The sequence below is a fragment of the Cimex lectularius genome, unplaced genomic scaffold (genome assembly GCF_000648675.2).
Source record: "Cimex lectularius strain Harlan isolate CLEC.00 unplaced genomic scaffold, Clec_2.1 scaffold38, whole genome shotgun sequence".
In the NCBI taxonomy this organism is placed as follows: Eukaryota; Metazoa; Arthropoda; class Insecta; order Hemiptera; family Cimicidae; genus Cimex; species Cimex lectularius.
In genome coordinates, this window is record NW_019392638.1 from 1,256,273 (window position 1) to 1,279,018 (window position 22,746).

The 22,746-nt window shown below is 34.3% G+C and overlaps 1 protein-coding gene across 1 annotated transcript in view; it reads left to right on the forward strand.

Annotated features, from left to right (window-relative positions):
- The first annotated feature begins 3,035 nt into the window (after nt 1-3,035).
- The window catches only part of LOC106670026, a 256,597-nt gene continuing 236,886 nt past the window's right edge, over nt 3,036-22,746 (forward strand). The window contains exon 1 of the mRNA XM_024227866.1: nt 3,036-3,108. The gene's annotated coding sequence lies outside the window, so the exon portion shown is untranslated. The remainder of the gene's footprint in view (nt 3,109-22,746) is intronic.

Below are 22,746 nucleotides of genomic sequence, written 5' to 3' on the forward strand. Positions count from 1 at the left end.
TTGATTTAACAAAAAATGAATCAAAATTGTTAAAAAAGGAATCACATACAGAAATGGTAATCAATATATTTACAATCATAAGAAGAAACATTTTTTAACAAAAATTCCACTCAAAAGTGGAAATTGGTTGGTTCAAAATCAAAAAGTCAACAGGACTTATGGAAGACCATATGTATACTTTGATCTATCTATACGTGTGATTGTTGTTTGGGCGTAGAGTCAATGATACATTTCATAATGATATGTACAAAATTCTACAACCAAAGAAAACAATTTTTCCATATAAAAAATTAAAAATAATGCATAGCGTACACAGTGGGCCCAAACGAAACGAGGTACTTTGAGGATTTATATGAAATTTCATGCTGACCAAAAAAGTTCCTATGAGCATAGGTCCTCAAATAAAGCCCGCTCGTGACACTGACTTTTTTATCTCAACTAAAAACCTTAATTAATTGAAAGAATTAATTGGTCAAGCGGACCACGAAAATAGTCAATTTAATAAGTAAAAATGAATACCTTCACTAAAGCTCTCCGTGGCCATTTCATTTGTCGCCAAGAATCAAATAGATTACACGACATTTGAAAAATGGCAAAAAGGAGGGAAATTCAAAAGGTGGGGTTGAGATGGGAAGTTTGTGTCCGAGTGGATCGAATTCACGATATCTCAAGTAGTAGAGTAGCGGCGTATTTAGCCGAAGGCCGTGGGTTCGAATCCCGTTTGTGACACTGACTTTTTTATCTCAACCAAAACCTTAATTAATTGGAAGATTAAATTTTAAGTAGAATGAGACCAACGGCAGATGTTTATCTTATTCCGTTGCCTAGGTGTGTTTTTTTTTGGTGAGCCAGTTCGTCCAGCTGATCCATCCATTATAGTGAAGGTTTAAAGCAATGTCGTCTAATATCTATAATAATAAATTAATAACTACAACAAGGACGTAGGTAATCATGGGGTAGCTGTGCATGGCTAGGGCCAGAAAAAAAATACAATGGTTTTTTAAATGAAAAGTTTGTGTCACAGGCGGGATTCAAAAAAGTAAACTTAAGACTTGTGTTACTAGCCAATATTTTTTTTATATGGACGAAAATTAACAAAAACCAAAGAAAAATCAGATTTCTCCCCCACAACAGATTTCATTTTCAGATTTTTACACAAAATGATTTTTTTTTTAAATTTAGGAAATAACAATGATTTACAACTTTTGTTACAAAGATAATTAGCTATTATTAGGGAAAAAAACAAACATGATTTTGACTTAGGATTCCCTGGACTGGGCAATATGTCCTCAGAGATACAAGTTGAATCTCCAGCTGCACATTAATTGATGCACCACGGGCAGGATTTTTAAAAACTTCAACATTCATTCTTACTTATGATCAAAATATAAAAATTTTGACGTTTTTACTTTGGTAAGCTTATTAACAATTAGCGGTTAATTTTATGTTTAAATTCAGCCTTACAAAAAACTGACGTTTTTCAAGATTGTTTAAAATATTACAATTAATTAATTGGTCAAGCGGACCACGAAATTAGTGAATTTAATTGTTTAAAATCACGAAATATGTGTTTTTGTTATAATAAATGTTATTGTAGCTTTGTCAAGTCGTTTGATCATTCTACCATCCATGACCCGCATTGCCACGCTTGTCCATATTTTGATCTTCAGTCAGTTTTGACAGTACTTTTTCCTATCTCATTGCTGCGAATTTTAGATTATTAAGGGGAATGAGTTAAAACATATGCAGCTATCTTATAATAATAAAAAACCTTTTTTGGACCGAACAACAAAATTAAGGTATAAAACCAGATCTAGACGCTGCAGTTTAAAACAAATAGATGTCCACACTCCTAATAGTAATCCTGAATTGCTGGATATATGCTGATCGTAAAGTGATACTTTCAGAATCAATCTACCTTGTAATATTTGTGTGTGCTAGGATCTCAAAAAATGTTAGCTGCTGATTATTTTCTCCAAGTGCATTGCCTAATTATTTCAGCTGCTAGCCGCCCTTCTTTAATTTTATAAATAAAGTATATGAAAAATTAATTAGAATATCAAGTACTCTGGGGTAAAGTGAATGTAATTTATTAGCGTGATTGGTGGGGCTTATCCCCAATTACCCCGAGGAATATCGATTACTCTAAGGTAGTGTAAATGTAATTTACTAACGTGAATAGAGGGGCCTATCTCCAATTATTCCGAGGAATATCGAGTACTCTGAGGTAGTATCAACGAAGTCTGGTGTGGGAATATAATTTATTAGCGCGAATGTGTCCCAAATTACCTGGTGGAATACTGTGTACTCTGGTGTAGTGTGAATGCAATGTGGTAGCATGCATGAAGGAGCTCATCCCGATTTACTCTGAGGAATATCGAGTACTCGGGAATAGTGTGAATGTAATTTTTTTTCGGGGGTTCGCAACAGCGGAGGTCATATCAACCCCCGGGGGGCAAGTGTTTTTGAAAAAAGCCTATTTTTAAACATGTCGGATTCGAATGCAGGGCCGATGTATAATTAATGTATAATTAGAAAAACGTTAAAAGAAATTAGAAGGAATAAAATGCGAGAAAGACAGAAAAAGAAAGAAAAACATATGGCGGGAGCTGCGACAGACATGTGACAGACCAAAATAATGAGGATATGCAGGCCAATATGATCGGAAACGACCAAACTACTGGCTCGTCTCTACCCAGACCCCAAGATATATCTCGAGGGGTTTTTGGGTCCTACCATCCACTGTTCCATTTCTTCCACTCCATGCTTTTTGCATTAACCCCAACACCGCCGGCGAAACCTAAACGATGAGCAGTCCAATCCATTAAATATACATAATGTTTTGTTTGTTCGTCTGTCAATACTTCTCCGAGACCTTCTTCCTTTCAAGCCGCGACCTGGTTGACCTATCGGGAAAATCCTGGCTTTGAAAGAAAGGAGTCGGATTGTGGATTTGATGCGGGAGGGGGCGGTTGATGGGGGTTGGAAAGGGTTAAAAAGGGGCGGCGCAGTCAGCCAGTCTACCTTGTGACACAGCCGCAAGCACAGTCGACAGTCGTACCATGACTTTTCGCGTCTTCGTTAACTCCTAGCCGAAGAGTACGATCGGTATGTAAACAATTACAGCATACTTCTCGTCTTTTTATTCCTTTCAAGCTATATGCATATATAATTTTTTAAATGTTAGTCAAATTTGTTATTTATTAATTAAAGGACAAAATTTTGATGTGCATAAAAATAAATCATTTTGTGGAAACCTGGAGTGCCTACTTAAATTGCTGTGCAATAATATAACTGTATATAATATCCAAATGTAATTCTAATTAATCTTTATAAAAATAAATTAAAAAAATAATTTAGACACTAAATAATAAAGTAAACTAACCCTGAAACAATATATATGTACAAAAAAAAAGGTTCAGGCATTTTGTATTTATCAATGCATTGATATCCGCAAAAATATTTCTGCTCTTTTATTCTGATAAAAAGGGAAAAATTGTTTAACAGTTATTCATATAGATTGATATTTGGCCAAGGATTTGTTACATTTTAAGGTTGAAGTTGAAATGAAATGAATTTACAAAAAAACAATGCAATTTGTAACGAAACGTAAGTAGATTGGTTCACCTAATCATATCTAAGTGGGGTATCTTTTGATTTCGCTCTTTTAAGCGCTTGCCGCTCCACCCATGATGTAACCCATGGCAAAATGTCGAGTCTTTCGATTTGAACATGAACATTAATCAATAAGATCAAATTCGTACGGGATATTTTTGATCTAGCTGATGATAAAATTTGAACTCAGCATTGAAACCGATTGGTCATTTTTACAAAACGTTTAATTTACCAAAAGTATACTGAAATTCGGCACAAATCAATAATTGCAAGAAAAAGAAAACACTATCAGTTTGTAATTTTATCCCAAGTTTTACCAATTATTCAACGATTCGGAATAGTTTCGTATTTGTACAGAGCGATTCACATGGTTGCATTCGACAACATTTTATTCAAACAAAAACAAAATAAATTTGAAAGTTGACATTTTGTTAATGTTTTATTTTAACATGCCATTGTCGTGTTGTGACAAACGGCGCTTTGTTGGGAATCTGTCAGTAATAAAATACCTGTTGCTTATGTTGGTTATGCAAGTCAACAGACGGTGTAAAGCAAAGTCCGCCGTATTTTCGCTTTTCAGATAAAAAAAAACATCATAATTTTGAAAGAAAAAAACCGTTCCGTTGGGTAGAACAATCTGTAACCAATGTTAAAGTTTTTAATCAATAACATTAAACAATGCATTTCCTCCAAGGGAATAAACCCAATGGATCGATGCTAAAAAAAAGTTTATTGACAATTAGTAAATGCAATAAGTGAATTTTTTTTACATTTGCTCAAAACGAAAACTTACTCAATGAAAAATTCAAACGAAGAAAAATGTACTAATAATAAATTATGATAAACAAACATCTCATATAAATAAACCCATAGGTTGTCATGAACTTAACTGCAAAGTCGATATACATCAAAAGCTCACGTGCATAGTTAATTTTAAGTTTTAAACAAAACAACTATGCATGAATGATTAACAGTTCAGAGTGAAGGTGTAGGCATGCTCTCTTTGTACTATTACCGATTATTGAAGCCTGTCCTGCCATAAATCTTCATAGACCTCAATGGTTTCAAACGACATGTTGCCTCTCATATTTTATCTCTCTGTAGATATCTCAGGCTGTCAAATTACTATTAAAAGAATAAGAAAACACAAACACGTAGCACATAAAGATTGTGTACTCCAGAGGACTCAAAATACCTCGGCGGGTTTACCCCTCCATTCACGTTAATAAATTAGTTTCACTCTCCAGTCAACTCTCTCATCTAGACGCTCTCACCCCAGAGAACTCGATATTCGGGGAGGGCAATGATGATGATGATGGTGTGGAAAGTGGGGTTTTTGGGTTTGGGCAGCCTTCTGGCTTATTGTATTTTCCTAGTTATTTAGTTCAGTACAATCGACTATATCCTTCTAAAAAGTACTAGGTCGACTGCCGTTGCTACAATTCCTTTCCCTGGATTTTCTTTGTATCCCGGGTTATGTCTCCGTTGAGCGGTTCCTTCACATCCAAACATGATACCTCGGGTGGGGGACAAATCCTCCCTAATAATTTCCAACACATAAAACACAGTACATAAACACATACATTTCAAAACTCTTATAGCCCTGAGGTACTGAAACAGCGATCTGTGCCCCAGGCCTGTAGTTTTCTGCATTGTAAAATGTGCTCAACGCTTAATCTTTCCGTACATAATGGGCAACGATGTCTCTTTCTTGTTGTGAAAGTATACATAAACAAATTTGACAATTTAATTTGAAAGTTAATTTATAAATGCATTAACATGACTAAACGGTAGTTTAGTATTGTCTTGATCAAACAGCTGTCAACAGTTCATAATGTCAAAAGTGTTCGTAGTGTTTGTAATAGTTCGGCAAACTAATTATACTCCTCAACTCACAAACAAAGGTAATTTCTACGCGTAATAATGCTACAATAGTATACAAATAAAAAATAATATAATTAAATTACTATAGCGTGTCTTACTAACTCGGAAACATTATTGTTGTATTTATTTTTTTATATTGAAAAATAAATTAACAACAAGTTTGGTAAGATTTGTACAATAATACAAAAAAATATAAAAATTACGACGAAATTAAGAATTTATTAGAAATTTTTGTCATCTCAAGATCAGGACTTGCTTCCAACAGTAGCTGACATCACAATTGATGTTAAAAAATGTACATTTTGCATAATTTATTATGACCAAGAAATTTATTTAACTAAGAGATGAACTTTTTATACAGTTTTTCTGTCACTAAACACGGATTTAACAAAACATTTAAACAATGATAGTTTTTGTCATTGCGGCAGAAGATATTAAGACAGAATCACATCTCTTTTGTAAGATTTGTTGTTTATCACATTTGACATTTACAAAAAACTATTCAGAGGTAGCCTTTTTGTAGGATTTTTATGATAAAGAAACTGGGTTAACTATACAAATCAATGATCCTTTTTGTCATTATATTTCATACGTCATAAATCATGTCATAAAGATTTGATGGCTATATTTTTTCTTCAAGACACTGATTTAACAAAATATCTAAACAAGAACATTTTTTGGCAATAAGGCCTCAAAGATGTCGACTAAAAAGCGCTCCTTTTCTAAGATCTATTGTCATAAAGTCAATAATTTAATTTACTATATAAACAATAACACTTTCTTTTAGTCACAAAATGTTCTGACAGAAATGAAATTACAAAAAAATCAAGAAAGAAATGCAATTTTAGTTTGTTATTGTTGAGTTGTGTTGTACTTATGCTTTCTTTTTCAATATATTTCAATCTTTCAACATAAATTTGTTGTCATCACGATTTTATATTTAAAAAAACTGAAAATGAAATGAAGTTCTTTTATAGATTTGTTCTTACCGTCTCTTGTTTGTACATTTACTCTTTTTTGTCATTATGACGCCATCTATTTTGACTGAAATTCAGTTCTTTTGTAAGATTGGTTGTTATCACTATTTGACATTTACTGAATTCTAGATAAAAATGTATTTTCGGTAGAATTTTTGGTCATAAATTAACTGATTTAACTAAAAACCTAATCAATTGTACTTTTGTCATTGTAACATCAAATACTTCGAAAGAATTGCATTTCTTTTGAAAGAGTTTTTAACTTGATATTTACAAAACATTTAGAAAGAAATGTCATTTTTCTGTTATCGAAACACTGATTATACTTTTTTTGTCATTGTGACAGAATCACATCTCTTTTTTAAGATTTCTTGTCATCACAATATTTACCAAAAACCAAGCAGGAATGCACTTTTTTTGTTACCAGCCCACTGATTTAATAAAAATCTAAACAATGATACTTTTTGTCAATATGATACAAAATATTCTACCAGAAAAACACTTCTTTCGAAGGATTTGTTAATATGACGCATTGATATTTTAAAAAATTTAGATAGAAATGCCTTTTTTTTTGCAGAATTTTTGTCATAAGCAAATTATTAAACTAAACATTTAAACAATGATGTCTTTTTTAACATTATGGCACCAAAGATATCTACTGAAATGGACTTCCTTTTAGAATTTGTTGTCATCATGATACGGTTTTTACAAAATGTCTAGGCATAATGCATATTTTTTCCTAGGGTATTTGTCATGTTTTCGTGGGCCTGTAAACAATAATACACTTTTGTATTATATTTTTGTCACCTTGATAGATTTTGTTTACAAAACATCCATTTACTAATCCTCTTTGTCGGTAAGTCTTCAATACATATTGGCAAAAAATCTAATGTAAGTGAAACGAAATTTTTATATAATTTGTAGGATCAGTGGACCCAGGTATCTTAAAGAAATAAACAATTATACTTTATTGTTGTTTATATATTTTTTGTTGTTGTGATACTTGTTATGATCATATTTCGTTGGAAGCACAATTCTTTTTGTATAATTTGTTATCATCACTTCGCGGTTTTTACGAAATATCTAGGCGATACACTCTCCATGCATTGGCTATTTTGTGATCTTTTCTTTCAATGTGATGGACAGACTACCATGAGAAAACTGTATACAGAACTTAGCTACAATATAGACATAATCGATAAAATAATGAACAAAAGAGATGCAGAAAAAGCAAAAGACACCTTACAAACATACATCAAACGGATTACATTCACATATTCACATTCATGAAAAAAGGCACGCACAATAACTAATCTATTAACAGAGTAATTATAAAAACCAATAACCATAAGGTTATTTAGGAATAATGACGCAATATTAAACTTTACACAAATCCACCGCGAATTCTTAACAATACAGATAAGGTTTTGGTTGAAATGAAAAAGTTCGATTATGCTCAATACACCCGAAGGTCTTGGGTTCGAATCCCACTCATGACACTAACTTTTTCATTTCAACCAAAACCTTAGATAAAAAGATTAATTAATTGAAAGAAGTAATTTGTTCAATCAGACCACAATAATGGATTTAATACAGATAATTTTAAAACTACGTGCAAAATGGGCGAAAATGGACATAATTGAACACCTAGGAATATAAAAACGCAGTAAGTGCTCATCATAAAACGATTGATTACTCAAATTAAAATCTCATACGCATTTACACAAATCAAGACAAAGAAAGCGAAAAATCCAAAATCCGTTAAAGATGCGGAAAAGCAAAGAATACATATTTTTACCTTTCACGAACATATAAATAAAACTCTACATACTAAAATAACGCATTGCCAAACTACTGAAGATGGGGAAAAGCTTCCAAACCAACACAGTGATGACAGGAAGATCAAATCCGAAAAAAATGTTTGTATATTTCACAAGTCAATTGCGAAAATGATTCGTGACTTTTTTTCATACCCCTCACCCCATTACGATTTTATAACTGTTATTAAAGAAGAGAGGCCGAAAATAGAAATAGGCCGGTGAGTGCGAATTGCCAGATTGGGTTTAGCCATCCAATTAACAACGCTTAATCCTCTGTAAATTGATTTCCACACCCTCGTCGGAAAATAAAAATCCGGAGACGCGTAACCCACTCGTGTGTCAGACGGTCTTTTTTTCGTTCTTCCCCGTCTGAAATCAAATTACCCAGGACTGGCCTGATACGAAGAAAGTTTCACACGAAGTTTCTTCAACGTTCAACACGGGTGAAATTCAGATTGTTGTAAACTTACGACGTAAGAAGGCTGCTTAAAAGTTGATTATTCATGGGTGTTTAGCCATCCTGGAAAACAGGGCTTATTTATACAACGCACAAGGGTAAGGAAATTTTTGAATATACTTTACAAATAAATTTAACGCTGATTAAATTTCAATGGTTGCGAAAATTATTTAAGGATAGACATGAACTACACCCTGAGCGATCTCTTGTCGATTTATGTTACCGAGCCCTTTTCTACATTTATCTGGATTTAAAAAGTGTATACTTTTTAAAAACTAACGTGTACCAACTACAAGTTAGATCAACTATTAATTTTTACATACGTAATCACTTGGCAGTACCCACCCATCTTTTAAACGTATTTAGTCTTTTTTAAGCAAATTTCAGACCTTCAGACAGTCTTGATTTACCACGGCGCGGTAACAGTAATTCTTAATATTTAGAACTTTGCAATTTATTTTTGGAAACCCGCATGTGTACTGTAATATATAAATCTAGACGTATTTTAATACCACCTTATGAATTGGTATTTTGTTTTGTATTGACAGTTGAGAATTCTATTCTAAAAGGCAATTAATCTAAGCTTTGGTTTTTTGCTTGGATGATGTGGTTCCATTGTAGTTTGCTGTCTAATGGTTTTTTATTCTTTGGTTTTGCGTCATTATTTCACTACCATGCAAAGAAATGGTGACTTCCTCGATTTTCCCATTAGCAAAATTTACGTACAAAATTTATTGTTCGTTTCGTTATTTTCCTACAACTCGAATCCTATCCAAGCTAAATCTAACATCCAAGAACACTGTTTCATCAAATGTAGGTGCTAAAAGAAGGCCAAAACTGAATAAGGACAATGGGGGAAAATGTGATTGATTGATTTGAGAATTGGCAGTGAGTATTTGGATCCTCTGTTCCGAATTTTTAGAGCAAACGGGGTGGTTCTATTACACATAGTAATGATTGTATAAACCTAGTTTATGTTGAGCGTGAAAATATTTATTAGCGTGAATGTGTGATGCGACATTAGGTCAGTTGTATTATATGTGTACAAGGTGTGTTGGGAATGAATGTATTTATTAGAGTGAATGTGTGATATGAGAAGGTTGATGGTAGATTATCGAGTACCCCATCACCCTAAATGAATGGTAAATAGAAGTGAATGTATTTAAGAATGAACGGGAGTATGAATGCGTATGGAACTGCATTGGATGCTGAATTAACTTGGCTGTTAAACATAGTTCCACAGTGTACCATGTAGTCCATATTGGAAATTGTTGTTACATCTCTGTCAAGTTTTCGACTATCTATTTTACCTTTCTTATATTCCTGATAGAGACTAAATAAACGTGTTTTAATTTGCGCTACTTCCCTGATCCTCAAATATTGTGAATCTACGCTGGTCAATAACTACTTATCTCGTGATGATGTTACCACTTCAAACCAAGACACTTGAATTAATGATTGATTTATGTAAGCTCAAATCTGCACAAGCATTTATATACAAACACAAGTGTACCTACACTTCTCGCAACCCACCGGCAATTCCAGCTTTTGGAATTTACAATAAATTAACGAACCACCTACCCCGATTCTTTCTTCACAGCAGTAACCCTATTATGATAGAATTTATTTATTAAACTAACACGTGTCCCATAAAGTATAACATGTATAATGTACAAATAGAATAAACAATTATTTAAATTAGGAATCAAACGATACCCAAATTAAGAGTAGATAATGAAAATATTAGAGTGTTAAAACTAAAATTATTATCTTTGATGTATGTTTCCCTTTTGATATTGGTAAGATATGTTTTGAATTAATTAAGAAAATTATCCTCAAATCAATTTGCTTAACAGGACTCTAGTCTTCATGTGAGCACCCTTAGGACTGGAAAGGGTCAACCAATTCAAACAATATTCAATTAGGATGTCCTTTTGTTGTTTCAATAAAATAAATTAGTCGTTATTACACTGATGGACAAAATTAACGCACAACCCTGAAATTTTAATGCATTTAAGTTTATTCATATTTTGCATACCAAAAATAGGTTTAGTTGTAAAAAAATTTAATATGGAGTATTTCCACCTGCGGTACGCATCACGTCCGTTAAACGCCTTTGCATCCCTTGGAAAAGAATTCTGGTAAAATCTGAGGAATTCTTTCTCATTCATCAAGAACAGCCGTTTCCAACTCTTCTGCGGTCTTAAGACTCCTGGGTTTCGCCGTCGTACTCATCGCTTCAGTTGCTCCCAAATGTTTTCGATTGGGTTCAAATCTGGACTTCGAGCTGGCCACACCAAGCACTCAATTCCAAACTCATTCAGGCGGTCTCAATACATGACATTTTCCTGCATTAGCAAGAATCTCTCACTGATTTGGTGGGGGGGGGGGCAAATGTCACTGTATGTTCTTCGATTATGTCTTGTAAGTACCTGTTTGATGTAAAAAAAGATCTTCCTCGCACAACAACCAAATGCCACGCCAGAACATCAATGGCATCTCATATGGAATGCCACCTGAGGAACCAACAGCATGGGGCGGACCTTTCTTCTGAGCCAAATCTCTCTTACCTCATCTGTAAAGAGAACTCGTCCAATATGCAATTCGCATGTTCTCGTTCGCATTGAAACCTGGATATTTTCTGAGCTGTGGTAAGAAGAGGACCACAAGCCGGGTGCCAGACCCTGAGGTTATTTTCATTGAGCCTTCTTCTTACAGGCCTGGAGGAAATCGAAACATTTCGGACTTGTCTTATCAGATTTCTTATCTTATTTCCCGTAACGCTGCGGTTTCGTGCCTGATGACAGATGAATGACCTAGGTCGACTCAGTCCTGGCCTTCTTGGGTGAAGCCCTTGATCTCTCAAGCGCCGAAGAACCCTTCCTATTGTAGAGTGATTTACACTTAGTCTCCTGGCGATTTCGGGCTGGCTGTATCCTTCCTCGAATCATGTTATGATGCCTGACTGCATTCATTAAAAAGGTTTAGAAATAAGAGTAATACCTAATGAAATCAACGAAGGAAAAAATTAACTAATAGCGGATCTTTAGGCGTAGCTGGATGGAAGGGCATAATGCTACTCTTTGTTCAAATAGGATCGATCAGTAGAAAAGTAAACAAAGCATTATTTTTACTACAATAGCTGCTAATTACCTGCAACTAATGTAGGAATATAATGAATTTAATTTTAACCTAAATAATTTGAATGGTGCGTTAAACTTGTCCATCAGTGCAGCTATAAGATTATTTTTTTACCACTACCTAATGAAACCTAGTTCCTTTTAAATTGATTTTTTATTACACAAATTATTTCCTATTTTGTATAAGTTTTCTCTCATTTGTACACACGAGGTCTGCAGCCCTACTGCAAAATGGACCAATTACTTTGTACACAACAAACAACGGGAGTTGTAATTATTCTTGATTAATGAGAACAATTTACCACATTTGTTGGATTTTGTTTTAATTTATTGTTCTCGTGCCATATTCCCTCTCCTTCCACCAAGAGAACTGACGCATTAGGTAATTATTGAAATTAATTCTTAAAGTTTCAATCAGTTGAGTAAAATCACAATACGAAAAAGTAAGTATACTGCAAAATATTTAATTAAGTCCAGCCTTGTCACAACAAAAGTGCGCTTGAAGAGTTTTAATTAAACCTGCGAAGAAGCTTCATTTGAATATGGAATTTATATATTATCTCTCTTAGTTTTCCAAAATAAGGTGGAGACAATTTATACTATTAGTTTTATAGCAACATAAAATCCATTTCTAGTCTATAGTGTGCGTCTATCATTGGATATTGGTTATTATTGAACAGGCGAAGTTCTGAATGAAGTACGATTTTCGATTGCCCTGCCAGCAAATGAGCCGAAGAAGGAAGATCGAAATGACCAAACACGCTTGACAGATAACCTTTTAAAGGTAAAAGTGGGAAGGTCGATAGATGTGTCCCTCATAATGATAGATGAGTCTTGGCTCTATAGAGTGAGCGAGTTGACATGCAATCCGGTATGAGAATTTGACAGTGCTGGTTTCGGTCCCACGTACTTTTTTCTTTGTAGAGTCCTTTGTATAAAGGTAATATAGTTTCAGTTTTTAGAGTTAATTTTTGGCTATTGTGGATGTATTTATTAACACTGAATGGTGGATTACATCTAATGTTAGCAACTTTCAGAGGTTAAATTGTGAGATTTCTTTAAGAAGTGTGTGGAGTAATGAACCTGTAGTTTGGTCGTTTCCCATCGATTTGGTTTGCCCATCCTAGCTGTTTCTATATTTTACATTCAATCTTGAAGTGAATGTATTTATTAACATGTATGGTTTCTTTACAATACTTGCAACTTACAGATGTTAAATTGTGGAATTTCTTTACGAAGTCTATGTGGTAAGGAATCTGTATTTTGGTCGTTTCCGATCGATTCGATATGCCTATCCTAACTGTTTCTATATTTTATCTTATATCTTGATTAATATGATTGTATTTTTTAGCTCGGTCTGGCTTATACCTACAATACTTGCAACTAGGGGGTGTCGGTGGCAACGGTTTAGGCCGGCCTCACTGTAAGGTGAAGGTCCCGGGTTCGAATCCAGCGCCCCTGCATTCGAACCCGATATACTTACAATTGGGTTAAATCGTGAGATTTTTTCTTGAGGTCTGCGAGGTGATGAATTTGTAGTTTGGCGTTTTCGGCCATTTTAGTCTACTTATCTTACCTGTTTAATATATTTTATGTTAAACTCTTGAATGTGTGAATGTATTTATTAGCACTTTATGGTTCATTCTTTACAATACTTGCAACTTATAGATGTTAAATTGTGAGATTTTACCTTGAAGCCTGCGAAGTGATGAATTCTGACTCAACTCATGAAATGAGGTGTTGTTTTGGTATGCTTTCCCATGCAGGTTCCATATTATCCACCATTATTAAACCTTGGCGTATGTGAATGTATTTAACACTGTTTGGCTTGAACGAAAATACGTTCATAGGTTTCCGTGTTGGCCTGCAGATGCATTGCTTCTTAAACTGAAATCCTCAAAACAGCGAGACTAGACAGACCAAACTGATCGGAAAGGATCAAATTACAACATTTATGGGAAGGGTGAAGAGTGTTTGATCGACGGTTTTGAACATTTCACGTTAACTCATGTTTTAATGGCACAAGGATGGTGGAAGATTAACAAATGTTGAAGGTAAGTAGGCCGTATAGTGCCTCTCTAAATAATTCATAACATTTAAAGCGTGTTCGGGCACATCGGTGGTTGGTACAAAGGGAGGAGGAAATCACCCACATCCCGTTAACATATTTTGCACGTGTTGCTCAGATAAGGATTTGTTTACTCATTAGGTTCATCGCCGCCTCCGGCTGAGGGATTTTGATTAAAATCATAACCCAGAGCCGTTATGGTTTCATGTTACGCATGATCGCTGAAGGTTCTCTAATTGAATCTCAGGTAGACCAAGGAAGAAGGCTTTTTCACACGTATTCCTAAGATATCTCTAGGCGGTTCGATGGTTTTAACCCGTCTTGGGTCGTGGAAATGAGCAATATAAAACTTAAAATTATATCAGCAGAAAGTTGGACCCACCTAATGGAGTTGGGCCGAATGAATTCTAATCTTCAACCTTCAACTTGGTCTTCCATTTTATCTTGGGCTCACCTTCAGACCAAATTATCTGCTATCGTTATTTGATTAACACTTACTCGCGGTTGACGGAAATAAAATCCATCAACCAATTTTCCACAACACAATTTAGACAAAAGGTTTCTCGAAATAATATGCAACCGTAATAAATAATTGTACTAGAATAATTAAATATTCTTATCATATTCGTCGGCAGGCAGGGAATTTTATAACACCTTATGCATTTATACTATATTTTAGAAGTTTGAACTTAAGAAACACTAATTATAGTATTTAAATGGGCAAAACTTTATGATTTTACCGGAAAGAGTTTTTCATTCAATTTTTTTCCAGCTAACTCAGCTTCATCATATATTTTACATTGTATGATTTCATGTAAACGAAATTATGTGCAGTTTACGAATTCAGACGTCAAACATAATTTTTTCTAATCCTATCTCGTCTTATGATTTAAAGCCGTTTTGGTTAAGTATGTTCGAATCTATTGACAGCCGGAAGCTGCTCGTATTTCAGAGTTCCAACCGCATCAACCTCAGCTCGATTGGTCAAAAACGAAGACAAATTGTTTTCGAAACTCACTGATTGATTAGAGCTGAATCTCGTCAGAAGTTTAGACGACGGCTTAATTTAATTTATTGCATCATTACAGGGCAGATCGTTGGCATATGATAAACTGCCAGTTACTGTTAATAGACACAAAATTTTTATATAAAAGGATATTAAAAAAATCAAATATTAAAAATGACTTGCAATGGTTATAGCAGATAATTTCAATAGCGAATCTTGATTTATCCGGCTAATATAGTAAATGAACTATTTGAACCTCACCGAATCCCTCATGTGCTGACCCTAGAGCCTATACCACAGAGGAGTTCTACGCCGTTATGTGGCTGGGTCGCTAGTATCCACCTTAAGCAAGATGTCCAGGAGATCGTCGCTTCCCAACTAACGGGGTTAGTCTTCAGCGAAGGCATTCGAAACCTAGGTGATTTCAACCTCCAACGCATCCAAAATATAATTTACCCTATACAATACCTTCGCACAAATAAATACATTCACACCTATGTACATTGCACTAATTCTGATTCGTCGGTGAAGTACTCGATATTCCTCTATCGACTTACACAGTATTAGTATTCTACTCTAAATTAGGGTCAATGGGGTAATTTTGTAAATATTCCGCCAACGTCCATAAACACATCAGCCTCGCACCATTAGATAAATACACTCAAACAAAACTAACCACAAAACATATAAAAAAAGATCTATATACAATAAACAACCTACATTTTCCAAAAAGCGGAACTGGGTAGCTCGAAAACTATTCTTAAATTCGGCGGTATGCCTACACGCTCTCTGTAAAGAGCTAAGGCATGACAAGCTTCTATTATAATAATTATTATTATTATCGAGCAACCTTTTCTCGAATAAACTATATGAAATCGTTTAGAATAAGCATTCTAATTTGCTTACAGATAATTATAGGTATGCCCTTATGACACGTTATGCTGCGTGCTCTACAAATAAACAAATGAGGATTACCTTCAGCCGCAAATGTTTACCGCAATTAAGAGTCACTTATGGTAAATGGTATCGTGAGAAGTTTTTAAAAAAAAATCAGAATGATGGCATTTCAGATTTATTTCACGAGAACTTGCTCGACCGTGTGATTTCCCCTGATTCACCCTGTGATTTCCCTTTGAAAATAATATGATAAAACCCCGTGAAAATGCTTTTGCCCAGTGTTTGAGTATTTTTTTCAAGCTATTTTGCGAGTTCCAACTCAAGAACTCCGTTGCTCCTAGTTGTGGAGGTCTGGTCCTCTGGTCCCATGGGCGAAAGGGATCCCTCTTTTTCGGCTAGTTGGCCAGCCTGTTTATTTCCTATGTACTTTCACGTCCTGGAACCCACTTAAAGGTAATTGTGTTTTTCTAGGTAATTACATAAGGTAAGGCACTCCCAGGCAAGTTGGGACTTGAAAGCATAAGCATTTAGTGCTTTTATAGCTGCCTCACTGCCTGAAAGTATATAAATCTTTCGTATTTTTCTTTATTGACTGTTGTATCATGTAATGTATGGACCTCTGGATGTAAAATTTTTGAGATCAGTCCAACGGGTTTTGCTAGGACATAGTTGGACCCTTTTACCCCTACACGTACTTCGTGTTCATCTCTGATTCATCTGTGTACCAAATTAGGGTTTCTGAAATTTGGGACTATTTCTTTTCCCAAGGTCTCTATTATCTATGACCCGTTGGAAGGCTCTGCCAAAGATGTGTTATCTCTCATTTTGTCTGGTACTGTTATAGCTATCTCATTTACTTTAATTCTCTCTAGAATTTCGTGGTGGCACCTCCTTAGACCTGGCTTTATTTCCTTGTATTTCTGGAGTCTGTTGGCACTCTCAAAGGCCACTTTTTGATTTTGTACACAAATATGCGGTGGAAGGTAGAGTGAGATTTCCATTGCTGTAGTGGGTCAGGTATGCATTGCCCCTGATATATTAATACAGTGTAACACAAAACGCTTCCAATAAAGTAGTCCAAAAATCGTTTAAAAAACAAAAACAATCCGAATTTATTTTAAGTATCCTTTAAGACTCTTATATACGGATTTTATTAGCCAGCCAGTTTTGTGACTTTTGAAAACAATCAGGGGGTCAACAGGGTTTTTTGGGGTGCGAGAAACCAATATCATCTTTGTTTCTCGCTAACAGTATGTTAACCTACTTTGCAATTTCACGAGTTGTTAAGATCCGAGTTAGTATTTGTACCGTGCAACGTAAAAAAATACATTTATGTATTTTTTTAAGGAGAACCACAGTTGATATTCATTTTTCGTATCTCACAAAATCCCCGAATAAATTTTTTTTTGAAAAATCAAAATATATATTTATTCTAGTGCCCTTTTACAAATGCAGTCTCATATAATATAAGAACAATATTGATAATAAAAATATTGATATTGAGCATATAAATGTGTCCCCTCTATTTTTTTTTTTGGAAATTCACAAAAATAGAAATAGTTTTAAAACAAATCCACCTTTTAATTGGACACTTTAGAAACAACTCCTTAAACTAAACATAATTACACAAACGTGGCCTCCCTAAATAAAATAGAACGAATTTTAAAATAAAAAGTTTGAGAAATTTTCTTTCAATTCATTCTTAATGTTTTGATTTGTAAAGATATTTGATCTAAACATTGTTGACATAAGCCGAAAAAAGAGTAGAAAATAGAGAACAGAAATTTTTATTCATTTTATATATACACTGAATAAAATTTTTACCAAGGAGTTTCTGCCTAGCGGCACTTGCTTCCGACTAGTGAATTTACATGCTTTTATGCGTTTACATTACATTATTTTGCAATCGGGTGAGAAGAATAATAAAAATTCCACGGGTATAATTCTCCGATTCAAGAAAGAAGAGCATTTCGTCATTCCAAATATTGTAATTACCTAGAATTTAGGATACATCTAAAGGTCGTCATGAATTTTGTAAGTGGTACAACGGACTTCAGCAATAAAAAGTTTATCAATTCATTGCTACGAAAATTCACGTTTAAGGTGGTTTAAGGGTGCTTAAAACTATTCAAAATTGTCTAAAAAAGGTTATTTTTAGGTTTGCTTTACTTGAAATGTCTTTTTTCTATTTTTAACTTTTTTATTATATCAAAACCCATTTAATACGATCATGCATATTATACGCGCGCGAAATACATGCACAAAAGTATGAAATGAAGAAAATGCAGAATAATATTAAAACAATTATTTAAATTGTTAAAATTAATTTTTTTTGGTTCCTTAGCTGCAAGAACGGCCTGACGAGTGTTTAATATTTTTCGACTTAAGATCACCAAAAACAGATTAATTAAAATCGGTGTTTCCACGTACGTAGACTACCTTTGTGGATCAAAACTAATTTTTTTTTAAATTTTGACAGTGTTTAAATATTCATAAGTCAATACACATAGGCACTTTTGGGAATGATTATCTTTAGGAATATTCACTAAACACAAATTGTAAAAATCATCTCAAGAAGACAAATAAGTGAATCCTTATCCCCTAGGTCTTGTAATTCTACGAATTTTTCCTATGCTAACTTTTGGACTTTAAATACTTCTTGTTTATTTACGAACTATTAATTGTTTTCTTAAAAATTACATTCACTGGTATATAGTTATTAATTAGTAATTTATTAAATTAAAACGAACGAACAGATAAAATAACATACAGACTCAACTACTAATTCTGACAACCATCTGTAGCAAAAATAGGAACACACTATAGATTTTTTGTCCGCAATTTTTTGAATTTTGAAAAGAAAAGTCATTAAAAAGGGCTCAATCAATTTGTTTAAACGTGTGATCCATCTTGTGACAGACACAGATATTTTACGACCCGTTATCATAAATTATTTCTTTATTCAGACAACTTAAAAAAAGAGAGAAATCTAGGACAATAATTACACTGAGATAATTTCAATATTGACATTGGGAAATGTTCCCCACCTTCATAAATCTCCTGGCGCATTGGCCTAGATTTACAATAATTTTAAGATAAAGGAGAAAAGCAAAAAGAAAAAAAAATATTTGAGCAATGGGGTGATGAAACAAGTGTAAAATATAGCATTAGCATTACAAACGAAAATGTTTTCTGATCATCTGCATTATTTGACTCATAATTTATGCAATTCTTACGAGAAGAATAGAACTTTAGGCCTTATGACAAACTAAGAGCAATGAAATAAAATAGCAATAAAATATAATGTACAATTTTTGAAAGACTTTTTGTGTTCTTATTTGTGCTAATCAATTCAATCACATTTCATATTCTTTGTTTATTAATTCAATTATGTTCCATTTTATTTTTTTTATCCGAAGTCATTAATTCAATGTTATTCCTCTTTATTTATTTAGATAGGTCGGCCTCTTTGATTTTACAGATATAACATCTATTTTAAATGATAAACTGGAAGTTTTCACTTTTGACAATGAGGGGGCTTATCGTATGCTATAAATCTCTTGTGGTTTTTTGAAAATTTATTAACTATTGTTTAAAACTATTGTTTCAACAAAGGGTTTTCCTTGGTAAGTGCTTTCTCTTAAGATGTTTTGGGTATTTGTTTAAAAAAATAACGTCGATTCGAGCAATTGGAAACTTTGTAAGACGGTCGGCTGCTTCGGGTGAAGGGCCAGCTGTACGATTCCCTGGCGTATAGTTCACCGGGCTTCCATTGGAGAAAAAAAAGCTTTGTTTTGAACCTTCAGAGGAAGCGGTTCTGTGTCCGATTATCCGAAACAGCCAAGTCTCTTCTATAAGGGGCAAGAAGTGGAACCTAGTCCATCGTTTTCCAAACAGCTTTTCTTTCTGAAAGCACTCAGATATCTTGTTGAAACAAAAGTTTCTATTCAGGAAAAACCGTGTATGGCTTCTTGGAAAACTTAGTCGATTTTCAACTTAAACTAAAGGACAGAACGGTATGATTGGTTAACAACGAGCAAACTTTATTAACAGAATTTGCCCAATATTCTTTTTAAAATGTAAACAATAATTAAACTTAATATTAAAATGGTAACATATTTTAACGTCCAGGTCATGGATCTGAAAGCTTTTTCGGTTTTGTCCGAATCTTTATCAATCTCTGTCATTGACCCCTTATCATTTACAATAAAACGAATGACAAGAAGAAACGCCGTCAAAGGTTCGGTACTCACGTCTGAGTTTCTGAAGGTTTCCCTACTTTTATGATTTGCCATAGATTGTTATCCAGAGAAAAGTCAGTTACTTTAGAACTTCGGGCGGCCCATCCGCGGCACTCTCGCTAACAACATTTCCACCACGAATCACACTTGTTTCTCTGTGTTTGAGTCGCGATTTTCTTTAGCGTAAACAAGCAAAAATGAACTTTACTTTGTTCAATCTTTTTACAAGTAAGGACAAAAAACTGAGAAATATTAGCGAAAAAATGGACTCAACGATCGTTAACCTAACCTGACAAACAAGGTTTTTGTAATATATCAGTCCAACATTGTTGTTAAAAGATTATATTTTACTTTAATTAGTTTCTATTTTTATGTAAGGTCTTGGTTGAGATGAAAAAGTTAGTGTCACGAGCGGGATTCGAACCCCGACCTTCGGCTAAATACGCCGCTGCTCTAATCACTTGATCTATCGGAACTTCCATCCACTCGGACACCAACTCCTCCTTTCAACGTACAACCTTTCAAATTTTCCCTCCTTTTTGCCAAGGAACCAACCAAGATCTTACATAAAAAGAATAATTAATTGAAATAATTTATATGGTCAAATAGACCACTAAACATAAATAGTTTATATTTTACCTAAAACCTACAAAACTACTATTATTATCTTCAAAGGACGATTTACAAGTTATTTTCAGATTCGGGATATAAGTTCCAAGAAATGTGATGGCCATCCAGTAATCCAGGACGAACTCACTTCATGTGTCCATCAGCTAAATACAAACATCTCAAAACCGTCTACTAAAAGGAAGAGCCGTGCACGTAAAAAAAATACCTTGGAGTCCCATTTAGTTTAACAGCAAAATTTAATAATGCTGCAAATCACTTCATGAAAAGAAGCACGCGAGCTTTTGCCAAAGTCAGGTAAATCCTTGTGAAAGGAAAATCTAGAATGAATGAAAATTTTAAACTTCGAATCAATCACTGCCGCAACACCTCTATGCGCATTTAGAGGAATTACGTAAAGTAGAAACCCAGTTCCTGAAAAACCTCTTTCACACCCCATAACGACATCTAACCACATCATCAGGGCAGAAATTGTTATGGAAAAATTAATTAACTTCAATAAAAACAAAAATTGATATAATCAAATAAATCCTGCAATGAACGCAATAGATTATGAATTGATTTAAAAACACGCTGAAATGACTTAAAAAGCTTTGGACTAACTAACACATATAATATATTAGTATAATTACTTCACTAGCAGCTCCTCGGCTAATTCTTATATTGTCGAAAAGCCATACGATTACACTATATTTGAATATTGGCGAAAAAAGAGAGAAATATAAAAATTGTAGGTTGAGATGATTAGTTGGTGTTTCGAGTGTAGAAGACACGATAGCTCAAGTGGTAGAGCGCTGGGGCACTGATCCGGATGTCGTGGGTTCGAGTCCTGCTCGTGACAATAATTTTTCAACTCAACCATACTTTGTATAAAAAATAAGAAATTAATTAAAGTAATTATTTTAATTACATGTACTAAAACATGTAATATATTATATTAAAAAATATGAGAACAATATAATAGAGAAATCATTACAGATCACTTGATATTCAAACAGAGCTTCCTCGCATTGCTCACGGCACATCTGGATGCGATCTATGATGTCTTTGGAGTCGTGGCAGTCCGGGAATCCTACCTCATGTGCACTCACTGGAAAAACGATGGTAGTTGTCTGAATGCCTGGACAAGTCGGGCTGGAGGACAACGAACGTCTGGACGAGGTGGCGACATCCCACCCTCCAGTCCTTATTATTTCGATCTCCGACGCGCTGACGCTAAACGGGCATTAAAGAATATGTTAAGGTATATTCAGTCGTAAAAGTACTGCCGATAGAAGGCACCCCCAGAAGAAGAAGGATCATCCTAACCCGACTAAGAATTGGCCATACTCGGCTGACACCATTTTTACATATTTTAGGGCTAATACCGCGCATGTGTTCGGCACGCAGAGAAATTAATTGACTCAATTAATTGAAATATTTATTATTATGAAATTATGGTGAAGAGGATCAGGTTTGGATTCAACAGTTCACCAGGCGCCACAATAATAGTCGAATTGGTGGCATAAATATGTAACTTCATTCATGACCATAAACCTGATCCTCTTGAACATTGAAAAAACTGGTCGATCCTCTCCGTAACGTTATGACATTATGATATCGAGTAAGGGAGCTAAATATGTCTTCCTCGTTTTGACTTTTGGAGGAAACAAGGATATTTCTGTAAATATATTTTTTTCATTGAAGTCAATTTTATTATGGTATAAATATAGATCACCTGTACGGAGATACATGGAGTGGTGTTAACTATTTCGTGAGGATGTATTTATAAGCGAGAATTTGTATCTATTTGAAAAGCTTCGATGGCGAAAGATCACGTATCCATCAATTAGACTAGTTAGAGATGGAAGAATATCGAGTACTCACTCAATCACCGGAGGAATATCGAGTACTCTCTCCATCACCCTACTTGAGTGAATAGAAGGTAAATAAGAAAGAACGTATTTAATAAAAGAGTGAGAGGGTGCAGTTAGGGGTAAACTGCATGCGTAGGGGGCCAAAATGATCTTGTTGT